The following is a 19,334-nucleotide window of genomic DNA, read 5'->3' as shown; positions in this document are numbered from 1 at the left end:
CTTCACATTACCCACCATGCAGTCCAAGATGGACAAAGCGTTGTTGGGGCTGAATTTCTATACCCAAGGAAAGCTTTTGATACTGTTAACCATGTGGTTCTCATCACATGTGGTTCTCATCAAGTTCAACTCTTCCCCCGATGCCTTGAGATGGATGAAATCATACAGAGAAGGCAGAACTCAGTGTGTCAGAGTGATGATGTGGGCGTGCCCCAAGGGTCAATACTTGCCCCTCCTGTTCAGCCTGTACATGAATGATCTGCCTTATGTCTGTACTGGGTCTGAAGTTCAAATGTATGCAGATGATACAGTGATATATGTGCATGCAAAGAGCAAACAACAAGCTGCATGAGAACTCACTACTGTAATGGTCCAGGTGACAAAGTGGCTCAGTGACTCATGTTTGCATCTCAATGTGAAAAAAACAGCCTGTATGTTCTTCACAAAGAGGGCAACTGCTGCTACTGAGCCAGATGTCTATGTGTCAGGGGAGAAGCTCCAGGTGGTATCCGATTTTAAGTACCTTGGCATCATACTTGATTCCAATCTCTCTTTAAAAAAAAGGTAACTAAAAGTTCAACCTAGCTCATTTCTGATTCATGCGAAATTGTTTGACTACAGAAGTAACAAAACTGTACTTCAATGCTATGATACTCCCCCACTTGACATACTGCTTGACTAGTTGGGCCCCATCTTGCCGTACAACATTAAAACCCATTCAGTCTGTCTACAAACAGGCTCTCAAAGTGCTTGATAGAAAGCCCAATAGCCATCATCACTGTTACATCCTCAGAAAGTGTGAGCTCCTGAGTTGGGAAAATCTTGAGCAATACAATTGACGCATGTCTTGTATTCAATATACAAATGGTCTAGCTCCCCTCGGCTTAGTACTTTTGTTAAACAGAAAACGCAAACTCATGGCAGAAGATCCACAAGGTCTGCCATGAGAGGTGACTGGATAGGTTGCTTAAGCAAAAGCACCTTTAGTCAATCTGCTTTCTCTGTGAGAGCTTCCCATGTATGGAACTATCAGACACACACAACTGCACCACCTATCACACCTTCGCAAAAAATATGAAGACATGGCTAAAGGCCAATCAGACTTGTGAACATAATTCCGAGCTGTGTTTTGTTGCTTTCCATGTTGTCTGTTGTCTGTAGGTGTGGAAAAACTTTGTTGCTATTATGGACTTTTGTTTTGTTGCTTGTGCTATTGTGCTATTTCTCTGTCTGCATGCTATGTGTTGCTTGTTCTATGTTTCTCTGTCTGCATGCTACGTGTTGCTTGTTCTATATTATATGTCTGCATGCTACATGACGCTTGAGTTCCTCTGTTGAGTTCCTCTGTCTGCATGCTACGTGTTGCTTGTTCTGTTTCTCTGCATGCTACGTGTCGCTTGTTCTATGTTCCTATGTCTGCATGCTACGTGTTGCATATTCTATATTTCTCTGTCTGCATGCTACATGACGCTTGTTATATGTTCCTATGTCTGCATGCTATGTGTTGCATGTTCTATATTTATATGTCTGCATGCTACGTGACGCTTGAGTCCTCTGTCTGCATTCTACGTGTCGCTTGTTCTATGTTACTCTGTCTGCATGCTACGTGTTGCTTGTCTGCATGCTATGTGTCGCTATGTTCCTATGTTTGCATGCTACGTGTTGCATGTTCCATATTTATATGTCTGCATGCTACGTGACGCTTGAGTCCTCTGTCTGCATGCTACGTGTCGCTTGTTCTATGTTACTCTGTCTGCATGCTACGTGTTGCTTGTCTGCATGCTGTGTCGCTATGTTCCTATGTCTGCATGCTACGTGTTGCATGTTCTAGATTTCTCTGTCTGCATGCTACATGGCGCTTGAGGGCCTCTGTCTGCATGCTACGTGTCGCTTGTTCTATGTTCCTCTGTCTGCATGCTACCTGTTGCTTGTTCTATGTTTCTCTGTCTGCATGCTACGTGTTGCTTATTTTCTCTGTTTCTCTGTCTGCGTGCTACGTGTTGCCTGTTCTCTGTTTTTCTGTCTGCGTGCTACGTGTTTCTTGTTCTCTGTTTTTCTGTCTGCGGGCTACGTGTTGCTTGTTCTCTGTTTCTCTGTCTGCGTGCTACGTGTTGCTTGTTATGTTTCTCTGCATGCTACGTGTCGCTTGTTCTATGTTCCTATGTCTGCATGCTACGTGTTGCATATTCTATATTTCTCTGTCTGCATGCTACATGACGCTTGAGTTTATCTGTCTGCATGCTACGTGTCACTTGTTATATGTTCCTCTGTCTGCATGCTACGTGTTGCTTGTCTGCATGCTACGTGTTGCTTGTTCTGTTTCTCTGCATGCTACGTGTCGCTATGTTCCTATGTCTGCATGCTACGTGTTGCATGTTCTATATTTCTCTGTCTGCATGCTAAATGACGCTTGAGTTCCTCTGTCTGCATGCTACATGTCGCTTGTTCTATGTTCCTCTGTCTGCATGCTACGTGTTGCATGTTCTATATTATATGTCTGCATGCTATGTGACGCTTGAGTTTCTCTGTCTGCATGCTACGTGTTGCTTGTTCTGTTTCTCTGCATGCTACGTGTCGCTTGTGCTATGTTCCTATGTCTGCATGCTACGTGTTGCATGTTCTATATTTTTTCTGTCTGCATGCTACATGACGCTTGAGTTCCTCTGTCTGCATGCCACGTGTCACTTGTTATATGTTCCTCTGTTTGCATGCTACGTGTTGCATGTTCCATATGTATATGTCTGCATGCTACGTGACGCTTGAGTCCTCTTGTCTGCATGCTACGTGCGTGTTGCTTGTCTGCATGCTATGTGTCGCTATGTTCCTATGTCTGCATGCTGCGTGTTGCATGTTCTATATTTCTCTGTCTGCGTGCTACATGACGCTTGTTATATGTTCCTATGTCTGCATGCTACAGTGCCTTGCGAAAGTATTCGGCCCCCTTGAACTTTGCGACCTTTTGCCACATTTCAGGCTTCAAACATAAAGATATAATACTGTCTTTTTTTGTGAAGAATCAACAACAAGTGGGACACAATCATTAAGTGGAACGACATTTATTGGATATTTCAAACTTTTTTAACAAATCAAAAACTGAAAAATTGGGCGTGCAAAATGATTCAGCCCCTTTACTTTCAGTGCAGCAAACTCTCTCCAGAAGTTCAGTGAGGATCTCTGAATGATCCAATGTTGACCTAAATGACTAATGATGATAAATACAATCCACCTGTGTGTAATCAAGTCTCCGTATAAATGCACCTGCACTGTGATAGTCTCAGAGGTCCGTTAAAAGCGCAGAGAGCATCATGAAGAACAAGGAACACACCAGGCAGGTCCGAGATACTGTTGTGGAGAAGTTTAAAGACGGATTTGGATACAAAAAGATTTCCCAAGCTTTAAACATCCCAAGGAGCACTGTGCAAGCGATACTATTGAAATGGAAGGAGTATCAGACCACTGCAAATCTACCAAGACCTGGCCGTCCCTCTAAACTTTCAGCTCATACAAGGAGAAGACTGATCAGAGATGCAGCCAAGAGGCCCATGATCACTCTGGATGAACTGCAGAGATCTACAGCTGAGGTGGGAGACTCTGTCCATAGGACAACAATCAGTCGTATATTGCACAAATCTGGCCTTTATGGAAGAGTGGCAAGAAGAAAGACATTTCTTAAAGATATCCATAAAAAGTGTTGTTTAAAGTTTGCCACAAGCCACCTGGGAGACACACCAAACATGTGGAAGAAGGTGCTCTGGTCAGATGAAACCAAAATTGAACTTTTTGGCAACAATGCAAAACGTTATGTTTGGCGTAAAAGCAACACAGCTCATCACCCTGAACACACCATCCCCACTGTCAAACATGGTGGTGGCAGCATCATGGTTTGGGCCTGCTTTTCTTCAACAGGGACAGGAAAGATGGTTAAAATTGATGGGAAGATGGATGGAGCCAAATACAGGACCATTCTGGAAGAAAACCTGATGGAGTCTGCAAAAGACCTGAGACTGGGACGGAGATTTGTCTTCCAACAAGACAATGATCCAAAACATAAAGCAAAATCTACAATGGAATGGTTCAAAAATAAACATATCCAGGTGCTAGAATGGCCAAGTCAAAGTCCAGACCTGAATCCAATCGAGAATCTGTGGAAAGAACTGAAAACTGCTGTTCACAAATGCTCTCCATCCAACCTCACTGAGCTCGAGCTGTTTTGCAAGGAGGAATGGGAAAAAATGTCAGTCTCTCGATGTGCAAAACTGATAGAGGCATACCCCAAGCGACTTACAGCTGTAATCGCAGCAAAAGGTGGCGCTACAAAGTATTAACTTAAGGGGGCTGAATAATTTTGCACGCCCAATTTTTCAGTTTTTGATTTGTTAAAAAAGTTTGAAATATCCAATAAATGTCGTTCCACTTCATGATTGTGTCCCACTTGTTGTTGATTCTTCACAAAAAAATACAGTTTTATATCTTTATGTTTGAAGCCGGAAATGTGGCAAAAGGTCGCAAAGTTCAAGGGGGCCGAATACTTCCGCAAGGCACTGTACGTGTTGCATGTTCTATATTTCTGCATGTTATATGTCTGCATGCTACATGTCGCTTGTTCTCTGTTACCCTGTCTGCATGCTACGTGTTGCTTGTAATATGTTACTCTGTCTGCGTGCTATGTGTCACTTGTTCTATGTTTCTCTGTCTGCATGCTACGTGTTGCTTGTTCTATGTTATTCTGTCTGTATGCTCCGTGTTGCTTGTTCTGTGTTAGTCTGTCTGCATGCTCCGTGTTGCTTGTACTATGTTCCTCTGTCTGCATGCTACGTGTTGCTTGTACTATGTTTCTCTGTCTGCATGCTACGTGACGCTTGTTCTATGTTTCTTTGTCTGCGTGCTACGTGTTTCTTGTCCTATGTTGCTCTGCATGTGCTCACTGCTCATTGTTTGTCTGTATTGTTATTGTAATTGTTTTTAATAACCTGCCCAGGAACTGGGGTTGAAAATTAGCCGCCTGGCTAAAACTGGCACTTTTACTGAAATGTTGATTAATGTGCACTGTCCCTGGAAAAATGTCAGTCTCTCGATGTGCAAAACTGATAGAGGCATACCCCAAGCGACTTACAGCTGTAATCGCAGCAAAAGGTGGCGCTACAAAGTATTAACTTAAGGGGGCTGAATAATTTTGCACGCCCAATTTTTCAGTTTTTGATTTGTTAAAAAAGTTTGAAATATCCAATAAATGTCGTTCCATTTCATGATTGTGTCCCACTTGTTGTTGATTCTTCACAAAAAAATAAAGTTTTATATCTTTATGTTTGAAGCCGGAAATGTGGCAAAAGGTCGCAAAGTTCAAGGGGGCCGAATACTTCCGCAAGGCACTGTACGTGTTGCATGTTCTATATTTCTGCATGCTACATGACGCTTGAGATTATCTGTCTGCATGCTACGTGTCGCTTGTTATATGTTCCTCTGTCTGCATGCTACGTGTTGCCTGTCTGCATGCTACGTGTTGCTTGTTCTGTTTCTCTGCAGGCTACGTGTCGCTATGTTCCTATGTCTGCATGCTACGTGTTGCATGTTCTATATTTCTCTGTCTGCATGCTACATGATGCTTGAGTTCCTCTGTCTGCATGCTACATGTCGCTTGTTCTATGTTCCTCTGTCTGCATGCTACGTGTTGCTTGTTTTATGTTTCTCTGTCTGCGTGCTACGTGTTGCTTGTTCTCTGTTACTCTGTCCGCATGCTACGTGCTGCTTGTTTATGTTACCCTGTCTGCATGCTACGTGTTGCTTGTAATATGTTACTCTGTCTGTGTGCTATGTGTCACTTGTTCTATGTTTCTCTGTCTGAATGCTACGTGTTGCTTGTTCTATGTTATTCTGTCTGTATGCTCCGTGTTGCTTGTTCTGTGTTAGTCTGTCTGCATGCTCCGTGTTGCTTGTACTATGTTCCTCTGTCTGCATGCTACGTGTTGCTTGTACTATGTTTCTCTGTCTGCATGCTACGTGACGCTTGTTCTATGTTTCTTTGTCTGCGTGCTACGTGTTTCTTGTCCTATGTTGCTCTGCATGTGCTCACTGCTCATTGTTTGTCTGTATTGTTATTGTAATTGTTTTTAATAACCTGCCCAGGAACTGGGGTTGAAAATTAGCCGCCTGGCTAAAACTGGCACTTTTACTGAAATGTTGATTAATGTGCACTGTCCCTGGAAAAATAAAAATTAACTCAAACTCGTGCTGTCACCAGGCTAACCAGTCCTGTTAGTAGGGCAGGAGTATTGCAGGATAAATGAGAATATGATAGGTGTGTTTTATCATGTTATATTATGCTATTTCACACATGAAACTGGGCCTATTTTAAATCAGCAGAGCTCATCCAGTGGAAAGAGAGAAAGGAAGAAGAATGGTTTCGCCTTTAGTAATGTTATATTTCTGTAGCTGGTTGTATGCCCTGCTGGTCCCTGAGGACTGGATCAAAAGCAATGTGAGGGAAATCTAACATTCCCACTGAGGATGACAGAACTGTCGTAGGAGACATGAAAAGCACAGTGCACAGCGGGAGTCCAGTACAAGCTCGTGGATGGACACCTTTTAAAGTCCTGCACTGCTGAAAGCATCCCTGATGAATTTAATCAGTGTTGAGGAGCTGTATTCAGCTTTGTGATCAACATATTCAGGGATACATTATGTTTTCCTGTTTCTAAAAGGAGCAACATAATCTCAACATCAAAGCCTTCCTGACGCTGTTGACGAAAAGGAAATAATAACATATTCAATTATGTAACAGTAATTGTCTTCAGATGGGGTTTATTTTTAGAAATCATATATAACACGTTGTAAGTGTCCGTCTTCCTGCCAAAGGAGGCCAACTCTGTACACCTCTAGGCAGACCTCCCCTGTTCCAGGCACAGAGGAAGGGTCAACAATAGGAGATGGAGAAGAGCAGCTTGTTGATTTGAACTAGCATATAAGGTTCAGTGCATCATGTCCTGGCTGGCCCTGTGAAATATAGTAACCCTCACAGGTGACAAATTGCATGGAGACTGGGTTGTTTAACAACACCTCTCACCCTGACAACAGTGGCCATATTTCTCCTCTGTTTGTTTTCAGCAAGTGAGCTGTGCTTTACTGTACATCTAATCAGTCAAGAGAGGAAAGCAGGGATGGAGAAATTGTTCCAGCCGGGCCTTTGTGTTCTCTAATGGGCTATACTGTTTGTTTTATGCAGACTGTGAGCATAAACATTAGTTAATACACAATTAGAATGATTAAATAGCTTTTGTTGCTCCATATTCTGCTCTTAGCTATCATGATTAATGTCTCAGCTTATAAAAAACCCTGTTGTTATTGTTCTGCTCTGTCACAATGCATTGAAAATATATTCATTCTCAGCCGCACCCTGGAGATTTGATTCAAATGCTGTGCTGTCATCAGTTATATCCAGCCCATGTCTGTGTCAGGAGCACAGTGCACTCTGAACACCCACTGTGCTGCATCAGTTATATCCAGCCCACATCTGTGTCAGGAGCACAGTAAACTCTGAACACCCACTGTGCTGCATCAGTTACATCCAGCCCACGTCTGTGTCAGGAGCACTGTACACTCTGAACACCCACTGTGCTGCATCAGTTATATCCAGCCCACGTCTGTGTCAGGAGCACTGTACACTCTGAACACCCACTGTGCTGCATCACTCAAAAGTCCCCATTTTGTTGAAGTTGTCCCACTTCTAAAGTTCTGTCTGAAATAAAAGTTTAACCGTCAGTGTTCAGTGCTCTCCTCTTCTATTCCCCAGCCCCTGAGACCGTTGCAGTGGTGCTTTTGAAGTGTACTCACCCGGTGGAACGCATGTACTCCCACACCGCTACCACAGCCGAGGGCTTCACTATCCTCTCCTCCTTCATGGCAGCACAGTACGTGAGTTACAGAAGGTAAGATCTTTGGTTTTCTCTCATCATCAAGGACAATGGTGATTAGTAGAGCTGGGCAATATGACCAAAAATCCATTAAATTGACTGAATTATCACGGTAACGATCAAATCAAATCAAAATCAAATCAAATTTATTTATATAGCCCTTCGTACATCAGCTGATATCTCAAAGTGCTGTACAGAAACCCAGCCTAAAACCCCAAACAGCAAGCAATGCAGGTGTAGAAGCACGATCAATTGAACGATAAGTTTGTAACATTATCTACAGATGTTTTTTTAAATATTACCCTTAAATCCACTACTACTACTTTGATTGCTGTAGCTATCAATTGTTCCTTTTAACAATCACCCATATTACCAAACTTCATTCATTTCAAACTTCAGATTTCTCTTGTAGGACCCTATAGGTTATTTGTTATAGTGAATGATATCAGCAGAATATCCACGATGAGTTGTCGGTTTGTTCAGTGTCGATAAGTTGTCGGTTTGGTCAGTGTCGATGTGGATAAGTTGTTGGTTTGGTCAGTGTCGATGTGGATAAGTTGTCGGTTTGGTCAGTGTCGATGTGGATAAGTTGTCGGTTTGGTCAGTGTCGATGTCGATAAGTTGTCGGTTTGGTCAGTGTCGATGTCGATAAGTTGTCGGTTTGGTCATTGTCGATGTCGATAAGTTGTCGGTTTGGTCAGTGTCGTTGTCGATAAATTGTCGGTTTGGTCAGTGTCATTGTCGATAAATTGTCGGTTTGGTCATTGTCGGTAAATTGTCGGTTTGGTCAGTGTCGATGTCGATAAGTTGTCGGTTTGGTCAGCGTCGTTGTCGATAAATTGTCGGTTTGGTCAAGGTCGATGTGGATAAGTTGTCGGTTTGGTCAGTGTCGATGTGGATAAGTTGTCGGTTTGGTCATTGTCGATGAGTTGTCGGTTTGGTCATTGTCGATAAGTTGTCGGTTTGGTCAGTGTCGATGTCGATAAGTTGTCGGTTTGGTCAGTGTCGATGTCGATAAGTTGTCGGTTTGGTCATTGTCGATGTCGATAAATTGTCGGTTTGGTCATTGTCGATAAATTGTCGGTTTGGTCAGTGTCGATGTCGATAAGTTGTCGGTTTGGTCATTGTCGATAAGTTGTCGGTTTGGTCAGCTCTAACGATTAGGCTATTATAATACAGGTTGGAAACAACATGACATTTCAGATCTTCTCTCATCATCCCAACAAGCCCTTACATCTGAAGGGAATACACTCTATCGGCTGTTTGTATTGTGGTGTTACACTATACATGGGACCATTTAGAGCTACTAAGGCAAGTCCTCTGGACTTCTCCGATTTGAAGGAGAGAGAAGTCAACATTTAATTTCCTCCATAATCTTGTGTCCCGCCCTGCGCCAACTTGTCCTCGAAAGGACTGTACTTACTGTAAAGTCTAGTAGACCGTTTTTCCGTCGATGTGATGCCATTATGTGATGCCGTCTGAGCATGTCTCAAACACTGTCTCAGTGTTTATTTTCCATGGAACATGCAGAGAGGGAAGTTGCATGAGGATTACCTTGGAATGTAAAAATCCATGGGAACCTCTTTGAGTAAGGATCTAACAAAGGATTGATTAAAGAAATAGTTTAACACTGTCATGGTTCTTTCCAGGTAGACTAAGTGCTTATGCTGTCCAGTTTCCAGCTGGCAGTACATTGTATTCCTACCAGGCTTTCAAAGCTGCCTCGGCTGAGTACACAAACAAAGGTGTAAGGAAAAGGCAAAACACAGATCAGCCATCTCACTCATCACACCAACATTATGACGGTTACATTTTAATACCCCTTCCCCAGCCTCAAATGCTCAGTCAAATTGAAACCATTTTTGGGGGCCTGCCTTTCAAAGATAATGTCTACTTTTTTAAAGATATTTGAAGATGTGCATGCTTTCCCCTGAGAGAATAACTTCACTGGGCTGTTTGTCCACTTCTATCTGAAACATCCTGGTTGGTACTGCCTCTCCCTAGCCTCCCCTCCCCTCCACTCCTCTCTCCTCCACACCCTCAAGGTGACTCTGCAACCAGACATCAAGAGGCACCTGACAGAGGGAGTCTACAGGATCCTGGACCTCTGTGTTGAGCAGGAGGTAAGGTTTCTGAATAAAATCCTCCAGATGGGTCTCAGAGAAGTGTTCAACGAGCTCTACGGTAGTTACACTCATTACCATAAAACCCAGTGGCAAGGAGAGGAGAAATATACTGCCTGGGACTCTCCTCTACCGTCTCCCTTTCCAGAAAGATTGTCTTTATTGTAGGCTGTTGGGGAATAATCAGAATTGGTTGGTAACATAGGTAAGATGTTTTATATTCATCATATGTTTGTAAGTTACTTCTCATCAGAATGTTATTTTTGTATAATACTGTGGCGGGGTTGCAGTTATCTGTTCTATGTCAAGACTAAGTTGCATGGGCCGCAGAGAGGGGAGAGGTCAAGGTGTCATCATGTGTAAACATATATTTTGCTCCACTGTGTCTGTGTGCCAGTCACTCCCTACTTTTCCCATCGGGGAGAGGAGGATGGCAGTGTCTGGAATCATTCTCATGCTCCCTCTTATCTTAACCCATAGCCTCACTCTCCTCTCCGTGAGCTTGTCCAGGATGGGTTGTATTTAGAATTGGTTGTATCTAAATGACAATTTGATATATGCCTGTTGATATGGAGGATTGGTTTATGTTTCTGGGTTTGAGTAGGGAGACAAAGCTGAACGATTTATTATGTCTATGCTGTCTGACTACGTGTGTTCTTTGCTATTAAAGGATCTCAGTTGCAATGTGTAAGGGGCTCTCAGAGAATTCATTGATAGACACTGAATTGCCTGAGAGTCACAGGGTTGTGATAGAGCTCATATAATGAAATATGGACTTTGATAACTAACTCTGACTTGTGTTGTGGTTTGCTCCCATGATTTGGTAAATAGAGGAAATTTCCACGACAAGGCACATTTTTCCTAACAAAGCAACTGCTTAAACATGTAAATTGTATTTTTTATGTCATATGGTGAAAAAGAACAAATCATTTGTTGGTCTGCTGAGGATGAGAGTAGATGATTGTAATACCAAAAGCAAATTGTGGAAGTGATTTCTAATGCTTCTAGGTGATTCTGGAAATGGTTTAAACCTGTATATATAGTGGAGGTGAATGTCATTAACCTAGCTTTATCACATGCATTCCTTATGAAACCATGTGCCTGAAACGTTCCCTTGTGATTAGTTGTTGTTATTAACTACCAGACAATGAAAGCTTAGGAGAAATCTGTATTATACTTGGGGTGAGCTTTCGCAGATGAATACAGAAATAGGATAATTTATTTTCACATATATTGAGCCGAATGACATAGATCTGGTTTTCAGTGGAATGTCATTATGGATATTCCACTGTTGTCTAACATGATCATTTTCCAAAAGGGCTAATCAAGCAAATGTAAACCCTCCAGTAGGAGTCAATATAATCATTTTGCAAGGGTTGTTTTCTTTTCTTCTGCTTCAAAATAAATATTTGTACCCTCAAGTGTAAACACGAGACATTTCTTAAGTGTTTGTTGACTGAATGTCTTCAGTCATAAAATGTTCATCCCCTTTGTTATGTCAAGCCTAAATAAGTTCATGAGTAAAAAGGTGCTTAAAGTTCACATAATAATTTGCAATAATAGTGTTTTGACATGATTTTTTAATGACTACCTCATCTTTGTACCCCACACAAACAATTATCTGTAAGGTCCCTCAGTCGAACAGTAAATTTCAAACACAGATTCAACCACAAACACAAGGGAGGTTTTCCAATGGCTCGCAAAGAAGGGCACTATTGCTGGGAAAACCCCCCCAAAAAAGACATTGAATATCCCTTTGAGCATGGTGAAGTTGCTAATTACATTTTGGATGGTGTATCAAGACTCACTACAAAGATACAGGCATCCTTTCTAACTCAGTTGAAGGAGAGGAAGGAAACTGCTCAGGGATTTCACCATGAGGCCAATGGCGACTTTAAAACAGTTACAGAGTTTAATGGCTGTGATAGGAGAACTGAGGATGGATCAACAACATTGTAGTTACTCCACAAAACTAACCTTATTGACACAGTGAAAAGAAGGAAGCCAGTATAGAATACAAATATTTCAAAACATTCATCCTGTTTGCAATAAGGCACTGAAGTAAAACTGCAAAAAAATTGGCAAAGAAATGAACTTTATATCCTGACTACAAAGTGGTATGTTGGGGGCAAATCCAACACAACACATCAGTGAGTACCACTCTTCATATTTTCAAGCATGGTGGTGGCTGCATCATGTTATGGGTATGCTTGTAATCGGCAAGGACTAGGCAGTTTTTAGTTTAAGAAGAAACAAATAGAGCTAAGCACAAGCAAAATCCTAAAGGAAAACCTGGTTCAGTCTGATTTCCAACAGTCACTGGGGAGATGAATTCACCTTTCAACAGGACAATAACCTAAAACACAAGGCCAAATATAGACTTAGGTTGCTTACCAACTAGTGGCCTAGTTACAGTTTTGATATAAATCGGACTGAAAATCAAATCAAAGTTTATTTGTCACGTCCTCCGAATACAACAGGTGTAGACCTTACAGTGAAATGCTTACTTACAGGCTCTAACCAATAGTGCAAAAATAATGTATTAGGTGAACAATAGGTAGGTAAAGTAATAAAACAACAGTAAAAAGACTGGCTATATACAGTAGCGAGGCTATAAAAGTAGCGAGGCTACATACAGACACCGGTTAGTCAGGCTGATTGAGGTAGTACGTACATGTAGATATGGTTAAAGTGACTATGCCTATACGATGAACAGAGAGTAGCAGTAGCATAAAAGAGGGGTTGGTGGGTGTTGGGACACAATGCAGATAGCCTGGTTAGCCAATGTGCGGGAGCACTGGTTGGTTGGCCCAATTGAGGTAGTATGTACATGTATAGTTAAAGTGACTATGCATATATGATGAACATAAAGTAGCAGCAGCATAAAAAGAGGGGTTGGGGGGGGGACACACACTGCAAGTAGTCCAGGTAGCCATTTGATTACCTGTTCAGGAGTCTTATGGCTTGAGGGTAAAAACTGTTGAGAAGCCTTTTTGTCCTAGACTTGGCACTCCGGTACAGCTTGCCATGCGGTAGTAGAGAGAACAGTCTATGACTGGGGTGGCTGGAGTCTTTGACAATTTTTAGGGCCTTCCTCTGACACCGCCTGGTGTAGAGGTCCTGAATGGCAGGCAGCTTAGTCCCAGTGATGTACTGGGCTGTACGCACTACCCTCTATAGTGCCTTAAGGTCAGAGTCCGAGCACTTGCCGTACCAGGCAGTGATGCTCTCGATATTGCAGCTGTAGAACCTTTTGAGGTTCTCAGGACCCATTCCAAATCTATGGCAAGACTTGAAAATGTCTCTCTAGCAATGATCAACAACCAACTTGACAGAGCTTGAATAATTTCAAAAGAAATGTGTGCAAATATTGTACAATCCAGGTGTGCACAGCTGTTAGAGACTTACCCAGAAAGACTCACAGCTGTAATCGCTGCCAAAGGTGATTCTAACATGTATTGACTCAGGGGTGTGAATACTTAAGTAAATTAGATTTCTGTATTTCACTTTTAGCACATTTGCAAACATTTCTAAAAACATGTTTTCACTTTGTCATGATGGGATATTGTGTGTAGATGGGTGAGAAACACATCTATTTAATCCATTTTAAGTTCCGAATGTAACAACAAAATGTGGAATAAGTCAAGGGATGTGAATACTTTCTGAGGGCTCTGTATATCCCCTTGAGAGGTTGAGCACCCATGTTTCAATAAACACATATTTACCTTATAAAGTCATTACATGAAAGTTCATATTTTTTTACTTAGACTATGTTTATTCAAAAGTTAGATTTCTGTCAGGATCGACAATTTACAATGTCTGAATCTACCAACTCGCCTGGCAAGGTTTCCTATAATATTCGCAGAAGCTCTTTTATTTAATTAAACTGATAATTGAATTAGAGTGATGGCCACTGCAGTCAGTGCCAGTAGGCAGATGATGGCTGATTAAAGAGCTGACATAATACTTGCTGGCCAGTGATGTCCAGGTGAAGTGGAAAGACTTCTGCTTGAAATGATAAAGCAGGGCATTTCTGGCTCCCTCACACATTCCCTCCTGACTTTGCTAAAATGAGCGTTCTGCTGGCTGCTTTCGCATTCTCAGTTCTTCTAAAGTCATAAGCCTGATGTTGCCTCACAACAGAAAGAAATTAGAACATGAACTGTCTGCTGGTTCTCAACAGGGTTGCTGGGTGTCAGCAGGGTTTATTGGGTGTCAGCAGGGTTTATTGGGTGTCAGCAGGGTTTATTGGGTGTCAGCAGGGTTTATTGGGTGTCAGCAGGGTTTATTGGATGTCAGCAGGGTTTATTGGGTGTCAACACGGTTGCTGGGTGTCAGCAGGGTTTATTGGGTGTCAGCAGGGTTTATTGGGTGTCAGCAGGGTTTATTGGATGTCAGCAGGTTATATTGGGTGTCAGCAGGGTTTATTGGGTGTCAACAGGTGCCAGTTATGGGCCCAATTGTATGAGTGAATACCCCTTATTTATTAATAGGTAGGTGCTTATATTGTACAAATGTGTATTAATAATTTTAAAAGTATGTTTTATTGTCACATACTCCTGATAGGTGTAGTGAAATGTGTTTAACAGGGCCAGCCATAGTAGTACGGTGTCCCCTACACACGTGTGAATCGGCAGTTTTTTTTGCATATCCCAAATCTCCCTTAGACACTCTCGGAGAGTGGGATAACAGCCTTCCATTATCAATGCAACCCTTTGATCCCACTGGTAAGCCATTATCAACGGTGACCCTCTGATCTGACCCTCTGATCTCACTGGTAAGCCATTATCAACGGTGACCCTCTGATCTGACCCTCTGATCTCACTGGTAAGCCATTATCAACAGTGATCCTCTAATCTGACCCTCTGATCTCACTGGTAAGCCATTATCAACGGTGACCCTCTGATCTGACCCTCTGATCTCACTGGTAAGCCATTATCAATGGTGACCCTCTGATATGACCCTCTGATCTCAATGGTAAGCCATTATCAACGGTGACCCTCTGATCTGACCCTCTGATCCCACTGGTAAGCCATTATCAATGGTGACCCTCTGATCTGACCCTCTGATCTCACTGGTAAGCCATTATCAACGGTGACCCTCTGATCTGACCCTCTGATCTCACTGGTAAGCCATTATCAACGGTGACCCTCTGATCTGACCCTCTGATCTCACTGGTAAGCCATTATCAATGGTGACCCTCTGATCTGACCCTCTGATCTCACTGGTAAGCCATTATCAACGGTGACCCTCTGATCTGACCCTCTGATCTCACTGGTAAGCCATTATCAATGGTGACCCTCTGATCTGACCCTCTGATCTCACTGGTAAGCCATTATCAACGGTGACCCTCTGATCTGACCCTCTGATCTCACTGGTAAGCCATTATCAACAGTGACCCTCTGATCTGACCCTCTGATCTCACTGGTAAGCCATTATCAACGGTGACCCTCTGATCTGACCCTCTGATCTGACCCTCTGATCTCACTGGTAAGCCATTATCAACGGCGACACCCTGGTCTCACTGGTAAGCCATTTATACAGCCAGGCTCCATAGTGAAGCAGGTGTTATACAGCCAGGCTCCATAGTGAAGCAGGTGTTATACAGTCCGGCTCCATATTGAAGCAGGCGTTATACAGCCAGGCTCCAAAGTGAAGCAGGTGTTATACAGTCAGGCTCCATAGTGAATCAGGTGTTATACAGCCAGGCTCCATAGTGAAGCAGGTGTTATACAACCAGGCTCCATAGTGAAGCAGGTGTTATACAGCCAGGCTCCATAGTGAAGCAGGTGTTATACAGCCAGGCTCCATAGTGAAGCAGGTGTTATACAGCCAGGATCCATAGTGAAGCAGGCGTTATACAGCCAGGCTCCATAGTGAAGCAGGTATTATACAGCCAGGCTCCATAGTGAAGCAGGTGTTATACAGCCAGGCTCCATAGTGAAGCAGGCGTTATACAGCCAGGCTCCATAGTGAAGCAGGCGTTATACAGCCAGGCTCCATAGTGAATCAGGCGTTATACAGCCAGGCTCCATAGTGAAGCAGGTGTTATACAGCCAGGCTCCATAGTGAAGCAGGCGTTATACAGCCAGGCTCCATAGTGAAGCAGTTCTTATAAAGCCAGGCCGGGGAAATGCATAAGTATTACACTGTACAGTAAAATAGTTGGTACTGGCACTCAACCATAGGTGATACAAATAAAGACCTCTGTCTGAGCAAGGAATGAAGTGCAGTGTGTTTGTTAGACATTTTGTTGTTCATGATTTTGACACAACGGGTGAGATAGAAAAATGTCAGGAAGGATTTCACAATGTGCAACCATGACCTGCATTAAAGGTGATTCAGGTGTTTCGTATTTTAAAAGAAAAGGGAATTAAGAGAGTCTTTAAAAAAACTAAATTGCAAGCCTGGTATTCAGTGAATGCACTAAAATTCCAAGATCTTATTTCATCCGTGAAAACCTATAATTGCTGTTAAATATGGAAACGTTAAGCAGAATAGAATGGCTTTGTGTAGGATGTAAATCATTGAGAACTAACTAACAGGTTGAATTAATTGAACTCAATAAAGTAGAATTATGGGGTGGATTTCTGTAGAGTTATTGTATGGGGTAACAATTTGATCTAGTGCTTATATGCTAGTCTACTGTTGGAACTCTGTTAAGGACAATCAAGATCCACATTATTGTGTTTGTCACACATGCTGTAATAAGAAGAGGACATTGCTTGAATATATACCTGAAAAGGTCCAATGCAGCCATTTTGGTCTTAATATCAAGTCATTTCTGGGTAACAATTACAAACCTTACTGTGATTGTTTTAAATTGAAATGTTCAAAAATAACCAAATGTAACTTCTTAGGAAAGAGCAATTTCTCAAGCAATCATTTTTCTGGGACTGTCTGGGAGTGGTCTGAAAATGATCTGTTGGCAGAGAGGTTTGGAACTCTTTCTTATTGGTCTATGAATTATTTATAGCATAGTGATGTCACCAGGCAAGCAAAAACCCCATCCCACCAAAACAGGCTGAAATGGTATTATCACCATTTTCATAATTTCACAGTATTATTCCAACCTAATAGGGTGGAAATATATATAAAAAATGATATTTTTGACTGCACTGGGCCTTTAAACCTCGTTCAAGAGACGTAAGTACACAATGTGCATGATGGCAGTGTATATAATCCAATGCGATTTTACACAAGTAGTGATACATACATTATTTGACATAAATGGTTAGCTGAACTTTTTCTCTTGTTATTCTAATGAAATTCACATGATTATTTGGGATAGATGAAGTGCCATTGTTTGCATTGTGGATCACCACCTGCCTCATTATCTTTTCAAGATGACACGAGCGGTGAATTAATCCTCTCTCCTATTCACCCCATCTTGATGTAACAGCTCGACAACCCCTCGGATGTCTGAGGTGGTGACTGAAATGAAAGGGTTCATTCTGAGACTCAGAAGTCAGTTGGACACCCCTTCAATATTTATTAACCTGGGTCTTTCCACATGGTTTGCAGCACGTTTGCCCTCCAACAGTCCTTGAAGTCTACTTGACAACCCTTGTTAAGCCCTTCTAACTTCAATGAGGGTAACCTCCATTTTTCTGGCAGAACTACCATGCTTCTTCTTGTCAATGGTAATTACAGCTCCGGAGCCCTGCTTCTCCTACTTGCTCTGTCTTTGTGAGTGGCTTGGGAATCCTGGGATCAAACAGAGACACCATATTCTGGGTTTGAATTAGGAGGTTGGAAGTAGTAACAGATGCCAACTGTCCATAGGTGTTGATGAATTGTAAGGAAAACTCTCTGTGGTTTTTCAACAAGAAACCTAAGTAGGCCTACAAAAGTAAGCGGTCTCCATTTCATCAATCTACATATCAGCCCAATTGAATAATGAAATCCATTTTGATGTGGGCTTACCTCTCACTGATGTCTGGTGTTCATTTGTATGGTTCATTAAGCTGTTTGTATGCTGAACTAAATTGACTGAGATCAAGGAGGCACGGTAAGCCTCATATTAATACTTATTACTACGTTGTGTGCCCTCAGCACAAGGGTAAGGTTATTTAGAGAAATGCCCTCTGACGGAAAATGGAAGGCAACAATAGATTCTGCTTGATATGGCTAGAACGTATTATTCATAGTTGAGGAACAATACCTATTAGAGGACTACAGGGTGGTAAAATCTTTTACATTCTTTTTTCTATTAGCTAAATACATTTAGTAAAACATTTCATTGGGAAAGACTATGGCGATTAGGCGGTGCTGGGCCAAGTTGCAGAGATGAGTACAAAGAGTTGATGATGAGGAGAATATGATCTATAATTATGTGTACTTCTATGGCCCTTGCAAAGCCTTACCAATCCCACATCAGTAGGCTAGGCTGTGATACTTAGAGACCACATGAGTTAGGCCCCTATAATTCATTATTTTAGTGCCAGAGAAGGATTAACAGATTAACGCACAACATTTCAGGTTTAAGGCGTGAAGTAGGTATCACTGCTGCCTTTTCAATCATCATCATGCAATTGTGGGAAACAAATAGATGACCTATATGAGTACCTATTCACTAGTTGCGTTTGCCAAAATGCTCAATCAGCCTTTTCACTGTGGGTCAACAGTTTGTTGATATGATAAAACTTGTGAATATTGGAAATGATATAAATATAATTGGATCAGGATCTCCAGTCAGTCCCCCAGTAATCAATTTGATTGATAGGAAAATGTTTTCCTTCCATAAAGCACCAGGCAGCTACTGGATTTCTGTTTCCTTACATCACGTAGTGCCACTCATTGCCTAATTTTACAATTGGATCCCCCACCCCTAATTAGTCTTCTGGTTTAACCCGGTCCTCAGAAGCTGGGGTTGTGAGGAGAACAGAGACATTACATATCGCTCTTCTATCTCTTCTTAACCAGTCCTGAGACCCCAGCAAAAATCTGCTTTTCATTTATCTGACATGAATGTATCTGCATGAACAGCCCTTATATTTAGCCTCACAATGAAGTGTATGAAGTGTTTTACCATGTTCTTTTCAGGACAACCAGGACAACAAGTAGAACACAAAACTATTTGACATAAACAGTTGCTTTCAGGAGTTTTATTGACAAATCTCAATACAAAAACCCGATACAAATGAATGTCTATGAATGCTGTAAGTACAAAATGTTTTACTCACCAGGAAATTAATATCTAACTAGTCAGTGACAACTGTGTGGAGTTTGTAGTTTGTTACAGCAACTATGTGAGCTTCTTACAGTATTATATACACTATGTCAAATCAAATCAAATGTTTTT

General features: G+C 41.9%; 1 pseudogene; it reads left to right on the top strand.

The window, feature by feature from the left end:
* The window catches only part of LOC116376354 (unhealthy ribosome biogenesis protein 2 homolog), a 43,529-nt pseudogene extending 24,433 nt beyond the window's left edge, over positions 1-19,096 (top strand).
* The last annotated feature ends 238 nt before the right edge of the window (positions 19,097-19,334 follow it).

Source organism: Oncorhynchus kisutch, linkage group LG11 (assembly GCF_002021735.2).
Source record: "Oncorhynchus kisutch isolate 150728-3 linkage group LG11, Okis_V2, whole genome shotgun sequence".
Taxonomy (NCBI): Eukaryota; Metazoa; Chordata; class Actinopteri; order Salmoniformes; family Salmonidae; genus Oncorhynchus; species Oncorhynchus kisutch.
This window is presented reverse-complemented; position numbering and strand designations above follow the sequence as displayed.